General features: G+C 42.0%; 1 protein-coding gene across 1 annotated transcript in view; it reads left to right on the top strand.

Moving 5' to 3' along the window:
- The first annotated feature begins 2,581 nt into the window (after positions 1 to 2,581).
- jakmip2 (janus kinase and microtubule interacting protein 2) overlaps positions 2,582 to 12,759 on the top strand; it is a 29,378-nt gene continuing 19,200 nt past the window's right edge. Inside the window, exon 1 of the mRNA XM_023803457.2 lies at positions 2,582 to 2,980. The gene's annotated coding sequence lies outside the window, so the exon portion shown is untranslated. The remainder of the gene's footprint in view (positions 2,981 to 12,759) is intronic.

Genomic DNA, 12,759 nt, shown 5'->3' with positions numbered 1-12,759 from the left:
CTCTGAAGCTTTTAATTGTGAAGAAAAACATTATGGGCAATACTGTCATACAAAATTTGTTCCAAGCTCCTGGTATGTTTTTATTAATTTAGTGGATTACTAAAATCGTACAATTTGTACTGGTTTTCGAATCCTCAGCTCATGATGTACTGGTAATAATTATTTATTTATTTATTTCCACTAATTGGCCACGTCTACTTATGTTCAATATAAACCTCCAGAAGGTATCAGTGCACACTTACTGCCGTTAAAAGATTTTTTTGGGCCGTATGTAACGACATATTATGTAGTAATACCGTATTGTGTAATAATTCGGCAAAATTTAACAACTTTTCACTTCATTATGTAATGGCACCCGCATTTTGTAATAATCGGTCGCATTTTGTAATAGCTTGAACGCAAAATTGTATTTGTACGTACTTCCGTGCATTCTGTAATAAATTACTACACATTGCGGCACTTGCTACAAAATGTGGGAGTTACAGTTTTTAATGATAAAAATGTAATATTCTGTAATAACCAAAATGGCTATCTCCATTATGTTATTACATTATGTTATTACATTATGACACATTGTGTTATTACATAATGCAGTGTTATTACATAATGTGCTGTTACAGGGTATCTAAGTTAACATGGGAAGCTTTTTATTTGTTGTATGTTTTTCATCAACTAGCATCCAAAATGACATTTCTAAATGGAACACATGGATACATCCACTGTTAAGAAGAAGCACAAAGTTCTAAATGTGACTCAGACCATCAAACAAAAACCAGACAGGGTTTCCCATCTCATTGTATTGTTGTTCGCATTGTGATCTGACTAGAACTTACACAACACATGCAGCTGCTGGATGTGACCTGTAACCGTTCCGTAAAGTCCTATCTGTTTTCGTAAAGTCCTATCCGTGGAAGTACAACTTGATTAGTCACAGTGTCCCTGATCGTCTGTAACTTTTAATAAGAAACCTTATTAAATTTCTGGTCTTGTGAATATTCCACTTAATGGCAGTATTCATTAAAAAATGATATATGAACAATATATAATCTATATAAATTAGGGTTATGATAATGTAGACATTGCGTTCTGCGGTGAGATATGTGTTGTAGTGTTCTGATTGGTTGTAAAGTAAATATAGAGTGTGTGGTTTTTAAGATAATCTTTACTTGAAGTTATGTTTCAGTGATAAATTTTGACTGATGATGATCTGAAGCTGTACCCAGACTTTGGGGGCCCTTTCAAATGATAGTTTTAGTCCATCCCGTTCCAATAGGGTTTTATATGAAATATCTACATGCAGACAGTATTTCTAAATAAGGTGTAAATGAATGATTATTCCAAAGGTAACATGCATTACATATGGAATAGCAAAATGGTCAGTTGTGTTGATCAAAGCGCAAAAGGTTCTTGGTACTGATCTGCGGAACTGATTTCATGTCAACCTAACAGGCGTTTCCTCAACGCTGAATTTTAGGCCTCTTGTTATTGAGCAACAGAACAACGATGGATCTCTGTACACATTGTAGGGTTGTACGCCGGTCGCCCAGCAGTTAAGGAAACGCTGCCATGAGTTCTGGACTCCCGTGCAATATCGTGCTTAGGATCTGATGTCACGGATAGTGTTTCTGGAGAAGCCTGACGGCGGATCCGTCTTTGCGAGACGGCGTGGGGTGAAATCTGCTCACGGCGTTCTTAACTGTTTGATGGTTTTCTGTGTTGTGTGGAGCTAACAGATTCCTTAATGGTTTGTTGTGTACTAGGGAGAAAATATGTAAATGTTGAATAAAGAAAGTAAAAGTCCCATATGTGGTATCCGTCAATACACTCACACCAAATACGCTCTTAACTGCTCTTCAATACTAATGTGCATCTTGCAAGTGAAGCCATTTGACGTACTGAATTGTACTATTTTTATATTTAAATATGAAAGCTTCCCTAATGGTTAGGTAAGCGTGCTTGTGATTGAAAGGTTGTCGGTTCGAATCCCCGACCAGCAAGTTACCACCGCCCCCCCAAACGCTGCTCCCCAGGGGCTGAATTAGCTGCCCCCTGCTATGTCACAATGTCGCATATGGGTTAAATGCAGAGAACACATTTCATTGTTGTGTGCAGTGTGTCAGGAAAGACAATTAATCCTTTTCAAGATAATAAATGTGTAAAATAAGTACAGTATTTGCTAGTCATTTATTGTGACATATCAGCTATTGCTAGTCTTTCAGGTCATGTGATTGTAGATCAATGACTTTTCTTGCAGTAACCTAGAGTAGAGTATTCTCAGTTTTTCCTACCGCTAGATGGAAGTCGACCAGGCATTCTGGTGATTTCCAAATGACATATTTATCAAGATTCTTGTGTTATATGCCTTTTGATGATTGCCAGTTCCCAATTAATTCATGTGTCTATGTAAAATTACAATATAAGCACCTTAAACGTATTTCTGCTCTAAAACAATCAATGTTGTCTGTAGTCAATAAATCTAAAACAGGCCACCTGTTTTAACAATCATCCTATCAAAGGGAACTGTGCTAGAGTTAGAATCCACAACATTAATAATTCGTTTTAGATTTCTCTTTTGCAGCACGTTTTCATTCGCCTGTATGTCCATAATCACAGAATGCCGAATTACCATTTATACAAATAAGGCAGCTGGGATTGGATGCGGTGGGAAGTGAGTAATAATAGCTCACTACTCCTTTTTAAGACTTCTAACACCCTTTTGTGTAATATGTGCTGCCCCCAAAGCGCTTTGATGACGGGAGGGTAGCCGGGGTAGCGATCCGATAGCCGAAAGAGCGAAGCCGGGAGCAGATCGGGGGGTCTGCGGATCTCGGCCATTCATAGAGATGAGGGCGGGGTCTGGCCTCTCCGTCGCTTTGTGCGGCTGCTGATGCTGAGCGGCGGTGGGGAGAGGAGAGGAGAAAAGCCGAGCTATGGAAACACATCCCGGAGGCCTTCGTACATCGCGGAGATTAATCGCACGGTAAGAAGCGCGCCGGATTTCCTTCTTTTCACCGAGGGATACCTTGAATCTCTTATACGGCTTGTCGTTTATAGTGCTTCTCGTAAGACAGTCGGGATCAGTTGCGCTGTCAGTTATTATTCGTGCATTGACTAAGCGATCTGTATTAGGGGGATGCTGGCCGTATCAGCGACTATGCGTCATGGTAAAACAAGCCGGAATATTGGATTATAATCATGTATTGTTGTTCGAAGGAGTCACGAATATTATTACGGGAATTATACGGGGTGGCCTGTACATTAGGATGCTCGAGGATGATCGAGGATGACAAGTGCACTGGATGCACGATTCGGGAGGATGCGCTGGCGAGGCCATTGGTGACAGTTAATCATGACCTCTGAACGACATCGTGGGGTCCATTAGCAGAAAAAGTAATAATACATCTAACATAATACGCTGTGTTAGAGTGCACGGCCGACATTGCCGCTTCCCGTGATCTCGGCCTAACGTGGACCGGTGCCGGTCTTCCCACGCTCGCGATGCGATCTGCGGATTCCCGTTAAGTCGGTCTGCTTATGACCTCCTCAATGTTATAGCTGTCTATATATTTACGTTATGCCAATGCTGGAGTACGTTTGTCTGTATGGTGCTATTTGGTGACGCCCTGCAGATTAATAAAAATACAAAATAACCTCCGATAATAATAGGCTAGGTCTGTTTTTATAGACTGAAATATCCGCTAAGTGCTAAGGCTTAATTAATTTACTCCGTCTCATATAGTAAAATGTATATACGTTTTAATATTATAATATTCTACCTCCGCGCTACAATACAAAATAGTTTTAATTATGATCAGAAATACTGTTCATGCTTATCACTATTATAGGGGATATATAGCACGAACGTGAATGCTGGAAACTAAAGGTTTCAAAGCTATATTTTATCCCTTTGATTTTATAGGTCTTTCATCATATTTATTCTTATCAGCTTATCAACCTTTTGGAATAAAACGTACCTAGGGTGAGCAGTGACAGGTGTCAAGGGTTATAGGTAGTAGAAGCGAGCTCATTGGTATCACGTGATACGTACAATAGTATATATATCATATAGTCTATGTACAGCACCTTTGCTCTGTATTTGCAGATAGTTGTCTAGCTTCGGATTGTGGAATTTATTGAAGATGGCAGCAGAGAATATAGTGGCAGACGGATTAAGGGCATGTGCTTTGGGCCCATTCAGAAAGGTATCCGGGTGAGTCAAATCGGTAGATTACGGTAAAATGTTTATAGTATTATTCTCAGCTAAGCGTATAACTGTAATGGCATGCTTTAGTGCTTTTATAATGCGAGTTGAAGAAGTGGAGGCTGTGAGCCATGTAACTTTGACATTGCCGCTCAGACCTCGGCGATCCCGGGTCCCCGCCCCCCACCTCCTTTGGGGGACGGAGAGGGTTCTAACAGCCTGCATCCCAGCGTTTGCGGGCTGACGCACGGCGTTTTTCATTCATCCTGCTTCATTTCGCATAATTGTAACTATGGAGACGTGGACAGAAGAACCGCCCACCTCTGTAGGCCGGTTCTACAGACATGCTTAATTTTACGGCTGCTTAACACTGACAATCATAAGAGAGATGGGGATATGACAGCTCTGTATAATACTTATATTTATAAGGATGTCACTGTGGGTGAATCTTATTATAAAATTTTCACATAAGCATTTATTTTAGTCGACAGTATTTGTGCACAATGAAAAGTATAATTTTACTGTGTAAAATATTACATGAAGAAATATTGAGTGGACATATTAAGCGATATATATGAAATACCTTAAAATGATATTTTGTAGGCATATATTTCTAAACACATATTGCATGTCATGACCAAACTGTATATAAAACATGCATGTTAAAGCGATTAAAATGGGCGACATGTAAAAATGTTGAATATGGGACAAGCTTGCTTGAACAGTTCATTTATTAGCTCACTGCAGTTAATTTGTTATTTCCCTGCAATATATTAGTTCTGAGCGCTTTTCTCATGATTTGCACTCATATGTGACATTTGTGTCTCTAACTTACAATTTAATCCTCAAATAATCACTTTTTTTTTTTTTTGCTAGAATTTATAGCGTGTGAACACAGCACCTCCTTGTTGGTCCAGTTGCCATATATATAACGTTCATCATCTGCTCTTCCATAGAGATGTTCAGTAAGCTTGATGCTCTCCATCTTCTGTGTCCTTTGACCTTCTTAGCTGATCAGGTGAGATACAGTCACAGTCACCTGAATCAATCTGTAGTGGATGTCACAAAAATTTTTACCAACTTTCCTGAATTTCTGCATATTTCTCAAAGGTTTTGGGTTTTAACATAAAACAGAAACTGTTCTCATGAAATAAAATGACCTTTTTATTGCCCATTTGTAGACGTATATCCCAATCCTGCCCACTTTTAGGATGCACACATATACAAAATTAAATATTTCATTGGCCATTTTTAAAAGTGTATCAGAATCAGAAAAAAAAAACTTTATTAGAATTTAGACATTGACATGATGACATTTAGACATTGGACATGATGAACACTATGGATGGACAACAAAAATTAAATAAGATTAATAGCTATCCAACTACAATTTAAACTCTTTAAGAGAAAAGATATATGACCTGTTTTCTATAGTCCATCTTGTCCTCCTTTGGGACATACACACCTATACAGGTGAGAGGAAACCTTGTGGGAGACAATTCAGGGTCTCCCAGCCTGCAGGAAACACCCCTGGGGTTTGGGGTTGGGGGCCTTGGCTATTGAGATATTTGTTTGTGTAATATAGCACTTCCCAGGTTGTGAAAAGAACAAATCCCCTCCATCCAGTCCTTGATAAGAAAGAAAGAACTATTTTGATTTCTTATTGGCATATATAAGATGTCAGTGCTATCCAGGGGGTGTAACACTGCACAGGTGACAGGACTACAGGTAAACATGACCATGTGTTCTCGGCACAGTAGGCCGTTGTGCTTGTAGAGAGGGAGAACCTTTCAGTCAGCTGTACAAACCCAGGAGTGAGGACTCTTCAGCCAGTCAGTCATCTAATTAGTAATATAATTAGGGAGTTGCAGTGAAAACCCGCACACACAGCGGCCCTTTCTGGGATAGATTGGTCACTCCTGCTGTGGCTTTATTCTGTGTTCTGTTGGACGGTCTGACCTTAGGGACTGGATGCTAAGCATGTATGCATTCAGCCCTCTTGTGACTATCTGTGAGCGCAGGACTCTCTGTGAAAATGAAACTGGGTCACAAGATCACTGCTATTACCACCCGTTTCACTCGTAGATAAACAGAAAGTGCACCTGAGCTGATAGCATGTAGCCCTCATCTGTCAGTCTGTCTCACGGCGTCTTTGTTCCTTGTCTCGCTTACAGCTGGGAATGGCTGCAGGACTTTGCATAAAAAGCCCTTCTGTGTGTCACATGTGTGACTTCGGACTCTGTGTCACATGTGTGACTTCAGACTCTTCACATTCGACCTCCAGACAATGCACGATGCGACAATTACTGTAAAAGATTAATTCCTTTACTAAATAATATCAACAATATTTCCCCCATAATGCACCTCGGTCAATGCTTTGTGCAGATGATGTTCCCATTTCTGTATACATTTGAAGAAAATGTAGCCATTTTTTTTGCTGTAGTCAGTACATATGGCATGATTATATAGCCATATATTTTCACTTTGCTTTGAGAGGCGGTTTCTTAATTAAATTGCACCTTCACCAAAGGTTTGTAGCTAAGGATTAAAGATTCTGGCATGATACTGCATTTGGAATGAGAGCCTTGATTCTAATGAAAGACACATAAAAACGTAGTAAACCTTGATGCAGCTGATGGATTATGGGTAATTGGTTTGTACAGTACCGTTTGTATCGTTTTCCGCCAACAAGATGCAGCAAAACTCAAAATCTGGATTCCCCCGAACTGGTGAGGCTGCAGGAGATCTTAAGGCTGCTCAGAATCCTTCTCCAAATTTAGCCAATTGAGTCACGGCACGGTGGCAGGCGTTTGGGTCTAAAAATAAACAGGTCGTCAGTCACACAAGTAATATCAGGCATCCAGCTTTGTCCCAGTGACCTCACACTGCTGGGATCACAAAGAACTCTTCTGGAAGCCAGCCAAAGGCATAAGTTGCACAAGGAGGAAGATGCATAGGTTCTTTCGCAGACAAAATGATGGATTTAGCCTATTACAGTTGGTTCCTGCTCGCGGTTATTGTGTGTATGTGTTTTAGCTCATTTTTTTGTGATTTTTGGGTTAATCTAGCTTTAGCAGGCCTTTAGCTGTGCAGCGGAATTAGCTACGCATCTGGCCAGATGTGATTCCATACAGAGGCTTTCAACTTTGCCTCTTAAGATTCTGGTCAGCCCCACTTTTCCAAATGACCCAGTTATTAATAATCCCAGTGCGGAATTAATTTTGTTGGCGGGTAAAGAATGGTCACCTTCAATGTCACTGCCAGGCACCATATCCTCTGGTTGACTGGCGCAGCTATTATGAATCCCAGTAAAGAATAAAGGGAGTTAATTGTGGCAGCAAGTAAATCATGTACAAGAAACAGTGGGACATTTCACTTTTACTTTTAGAGACGTTTGCCGCATCTTTGTTCTCAAACGATTTAGAACTGGATGTCGAGTTCCGGCAGTTTCTTTGCACTGATGACACAATGAAACGTTTTCCAGAGACATTTGTCATTTTCATTCATCTCCCTCTGTTGTCTTTGAAGCTACAAAACTGGTTGTGAGGATGGAAAAAATCAGACATATAAGCTGCCTTAGGTTCGGGACGGGCTTCGACTTTGAGATACAGCAGATTCTGGTAGAAGCTCGTGGTAAAAATGTTTGCCTGTTAGTCCGAATCTGGATAAGGTTCTCAGGATAAAAATAATCAAAAAGGAGCAGATAGAGGGAAAAAAATCGTAAGCCTTGTTTCGTGAATAATGCATGTGTCATGCAGCGATAGCTCTGCAGGGCTATATTTGGGGCAGTAAACATTCTATAGACAACTAGAATCCCACATGAAGTCTCATGATGTCCTGAGAGCAGGAAGTCGTGAGTCTCTGCAGGATGTAGTAGTGGGCGTGTCAAAAGATTAGTGGGCGTGTTAAAAGGTGACCCGTACACTATAGCAGGTGTGCCAAATGGTTATTTCTATTGGTCGGAAATGCTGTCAATAAACATTGGGGGTTTTTCCAACATGCGTACTTGACCCGTTTTACATCATCTTCCATTGCTGAAGACCAGTTCCAAGACTAAGAGCAGAAGTATAGAGGACAGTAAAAATGCCCGGATGTTTGTTGTGCTCCGTCCCAAATATCAAGGATACATCGATTGCATCCTCGCCGAACGAGACCAGTCACATGAGTCATTGCGCCCCAAGTTTGTTCTTGGAAGGCAAGTTAGCAAGACCAGTCTTGCCAAGACCACAAGTACGATCTTTGTGTTCTTGGTATAGAGATTGACCCGTTGTTTCAGAAAGAGACCAGACATTTACCAGACATATAGGTCAGGCAATGATTAAATGTCCGTTTCATATTTGATCATATAATGTAAGACATTTACTATGCTTGTGAACAGTTACTGTGTGAAGGAAATTGTGTGTGTGGTTCCAGCCACTTCACCACACTTCATTCCTGTTGATACGCCCACAAATCTTCTGACACGCCCATAAACCTTCTGACACGCCCACAAACCATCTGCCACGCCCACAAACCTTCTGACACTCCCACCTTCTGACACACCCACAAACCTTCTGACACGCCCACAAATCTTCTGACATGCTCATAAACCTTCTGACACGCCCACAAACCTTCTGGCACGCCCACAAACATTCTGACACGCCCACCTTCTGACACGCCCACAGCTCCAGTCTGCAAAGACATGAGACAATGGGTCTGTCCAGCAAGAGGAATTAGCTAACACCTAGCTTCTGAGGCTGAAGGGGTTTGGGTTTTGTCCCAATGCACCTCCTCCATACCATTTTGATGAATTGCACGAATAATATAAACTGCTGGTTTGATTCGTTTGCTGGGAAAACAAAAAACATGATTTTTTTTTGACAAAACGTATGTAGGACTGAATGAGTTCATCGTGCATAACTTTAGTAAACTGTCTTGTAATCACAGTGTTTGTGAAAAATTAGTTTTTGTGGTTTATGCAAGAATGGTTATAGTTATAGATGGTTGCTATGAACAAACCGGTCTCAACCATCCTCCCAGAAAAACAAGAATAAAGAAAAACAACAGGATATAACAATATTGGGTTGTGGTCAGTTTTCCGTCAAGTTTGGGTTGCTATTCATGGAGAAATTCCGTCCATTGGAATCTGCAAGGACCAGTTAGCGGAAAATGTGATTGAATGTAGAAAAGGTCAAATTGTAGCAGATGCTAAAACCGGAATGCATTGTAAATAAGTATGAGGGTTTCGGAATGAATTCGGACACCAGGTGTCAAATTGGCCTTTCTGGGTTTAATGTAGGCTTTTAACAGGCAGAATCCACACACTCTGTCCCGCTCCTGCTCATTGTTGTCACGCTGTGTTCTTTGTGAGCTTTGAATGGATTAAGATTTTTTTTTTACCCACTTCTTATAATGAGCTTTCCTTATCAAAGACAGTCATGCATCACTCTGTCCGTTTCTGCCAGTTTTGTTTTTTTTTTTTTTCGGGGGGGGGGGGGGGGGGTTTGTGACAGTGGGGGTGAGAGTTGGGTTGGTGTTGCTCCATGGCCCTGGGGGTTGTTTGGAAATAAATGACTGGATTTTACATTACAATTACCAGTTCAGACACAGGAAGTCATAGCGGGGGGAGGGGCGGGGAGGGAGGGAGGGAGGGGGGCGGCAGACTTGTGGTAGAGCCAGTCACGCATGAGGAGGCAGGGAAATCGAGAACAGCCGTCTCAGCACCCTTCACGCATGAGAGCGGGTTCGAGAGGGATTTTGTGAAGGAATTCTCAGATTCCCTGGGGGGGAGGAAGACAGGGGGCGCTGTTCATATTCAAAATTTGTATGAATAACTATTCATGTATTAAAATATGTAGCATTTATATTTTAAACATATATAAATATGTTGTTACTATGTAAGTGTTGCGTGTTCATATGGTTATTAGGCTAATTGTTTTACGTTCGTTGTCAATGTGCTGTCAGTGTGCGCTTCTGATCCTGTTTTAATACACATATTGAATTTTCAGAGCTTAGATGTCTTTCCCTTTGCAAACTAAAGCCCATCACTTGGGCTTTGAACGTTACTCTCCATCATAAACAGTAGCTGGTAGTTGATCCGTGGAGTTGTGGGAACGCCGTCGCGAGATAATCAGATCAGACTAACTGTATTGTTCATTCAGGTGAATATGGTTCTTGGCAAATATTTTCAGACTGAATACATAGTAGTGTTACCTTTGTCTGACTGAGCCGCAAAAGTATCTTTCTACATTTTCTTTTTCTGAGCAGCTACAAGAAATGTGTAATATTTCCATTTGGTTGGTTTATTAAGTGTATGACGGTAATTCCAGGATTTTTGTGTCCTGCATCTTTGGATTGACTTGATCTATTTAATTGTTTTTTTTTTTAAATTATGTTACTTTCCTATTATGTAAAAGACCATAAATATGCTGCCTCTTAACTACTCTCTCAGGTTTTTTCATCTGCAGCTTTAAGATACAATGTTTCAGCCGACCTTCATAATGTCGGTCTAATGAGCCAATTCTATTAGCGTCTTGTACCTGTTAGATAATGAAAAAATAGCATCTATTATTGTGTGTTTGTGAAGAATGCTAACAGCCTAGGCTGAACTCTGCCCGTTCCCAGTTCGAAATGGCTGGCGAATGGTATGCGCCTCCGTATCCCGTTTCCCCTCCCCATGGAAGAGCTGCATTATGTAGGGAACGCTGCAGTGAACATGTTGCCATGGAGACGCCCGGCCATGTTGTCAATGGATTCCCTTAAAGCTGCATCCCGCCGGCAGTGGTAGGCATGCCATCGGTGCCGGCCAATCACGGGCGCCGGGGGCCCGGTCTCCTCATGCGAGCGCACCGCTCAGCGGCGAGGCTCCGCCCCCTTCCCGCTGCATCATTCTGCCATGATAGCCCCCCTCCCTGGAGGAGGGTTTCCTGTAGAGGAGCGAATGTGGCTGCAGAGCTCAGCTGCGGATGAGGGAAAGGAATGTTTCTATTAGCATTAGCGTGTTAGCGTCAATTTAGCGATAAGGAAAATATTTTACTCTAGAAAATGTATCTATTTCCCAATGTGCAGCTACGTTACAGACTGTGCTTCACTACTGCACCAAAATAAGTGAATAAGTGGTGTGGAGATTAATTACCGGTGTGTCACATGACACGAAATTCCAGCCAGTATAGGAAGTGTTTAACTCGGTTTCTCTGTGAGAAAGGCGTGTCACACCTGTAAGCGGGTTACTGCCAATCGCAGACAGGTGCTGCAGACATGTGATCAAAGGGTGGATTTAAAGATGATGTAGATCAGGGGTGTAAGACTCCAGTCCTGGGGGTCTGGAGCCCTTCACAGTTTTTGGATTACCCTCGTTTAACACACCTGATTCAACTCCTTGTGCTAATTACCACTCAGCTCATAAGCTAAATCATTTATGGTGGAACAGGGAAAGAACTAAGCTACACAGGGCTCCGGCCCCCCAGGACTGGAGTTTGACACCCCTGATTTAGATGTTTCACTTTAATTGGGGCATTTGTAGCGTCAACACAGGTTAGTAGCCTAACACGCTAGCTTCTCAGAATTAATAGCAATTAATTACATCGCAAAAGCCGTATGACAGTGGTCTCAAGCTCAGTTCCTGGGACCCATTGTCTTATTTATGAACCATTATGAGCTTTTTATGAGACAAAAGAGAAATGACAGCAGGCAAAATGTAATGTCAGTATTTTGTGAATGCACATAAAAAACAATCAGCATAGGCTTGGTTAAGTGAAAAAAAAAATCACCAAGTGGAAAACGAGAGATCGGCCTGTGGGCCACATTTAAGAATGAATTAAAAACACGCGACGGACCACGTTACAGCTCCTGGTGGTTTGAGAACCCAGCCGTAAGGATTCAGGATCGTTGACCCTGATTGGCCCGGAATACCGAAGACGCAGAGAATGCGAGCGCACAGGCTGCCTGAACAAGGCCGAGCAGGAACTGCAGCGTCTCACTGCTGATTGGCTGTCACCTCTGCCTGCATATAAACATCAGCAAACACGCCGCTTCTGGGTCCAGGGAGCAGCGGTGGCCGGTGGGAGGAGTGAGTGTGTGGGGGGGGTTGGTATGTGCACCCCCCACAATGTGATTCAGTCCTGTCCAATAGAGAAGGGTCCAAGCCAGCAAGAAATATAGAAATATTCTTCAGCCACCCTGCAGACGGACCCCTCTGCAAAACTGTTATTGTAAATCCATTAAGAAGTTTCATCCTGCATAGATTTGTCTCAGAGCCCCCTTAAGAATCACCCCCACATTTACATTTCATTCATTGTGAAAGCTGGGCCAGACAGTTTCTGGAGCAATTGGAGGTCAAGGACTTTGTTCAGGGGCCCAGTAGTAAAATCACCTTGCCAACCCTGGGATTTGAACCGACAAACTTCTGATTGCTGGCCCAACAGCCTAACCTAATGAGTTGCACACTTAATGAAAAGCGTGATGGACATCCTTCCACAAAAAGCGCTTATCCAGTCAGAGCAGACATCTGATTGGTTAGTCCCACCTCCACTAGTTGCGTGCACCCACTACCCTCTACAATCTGATTGGCCATCCCTCTG

The sequence above is a fragment of the Paramormyrops kingsleyae genome, chromosome 24 (genome assembly GCF_048594095.1).
Source record: "Paramormyrops kingsleyae isolate MSU_618 chromosome 24, PKINGS_0.4, whole genome shotgun sequence".
NCBI lineage: Eukaryota > Metazoa > Chordata > Actinopteri > Osteoglossiformes > Mormyridae > Paramormyrops > Paramormyrops kingsleyae.
The sequence above is the reverse complement of the archived record's forward strand: the minus strand, read 5'-3'. Positions and strand labels throughout refer to the sequence as shown.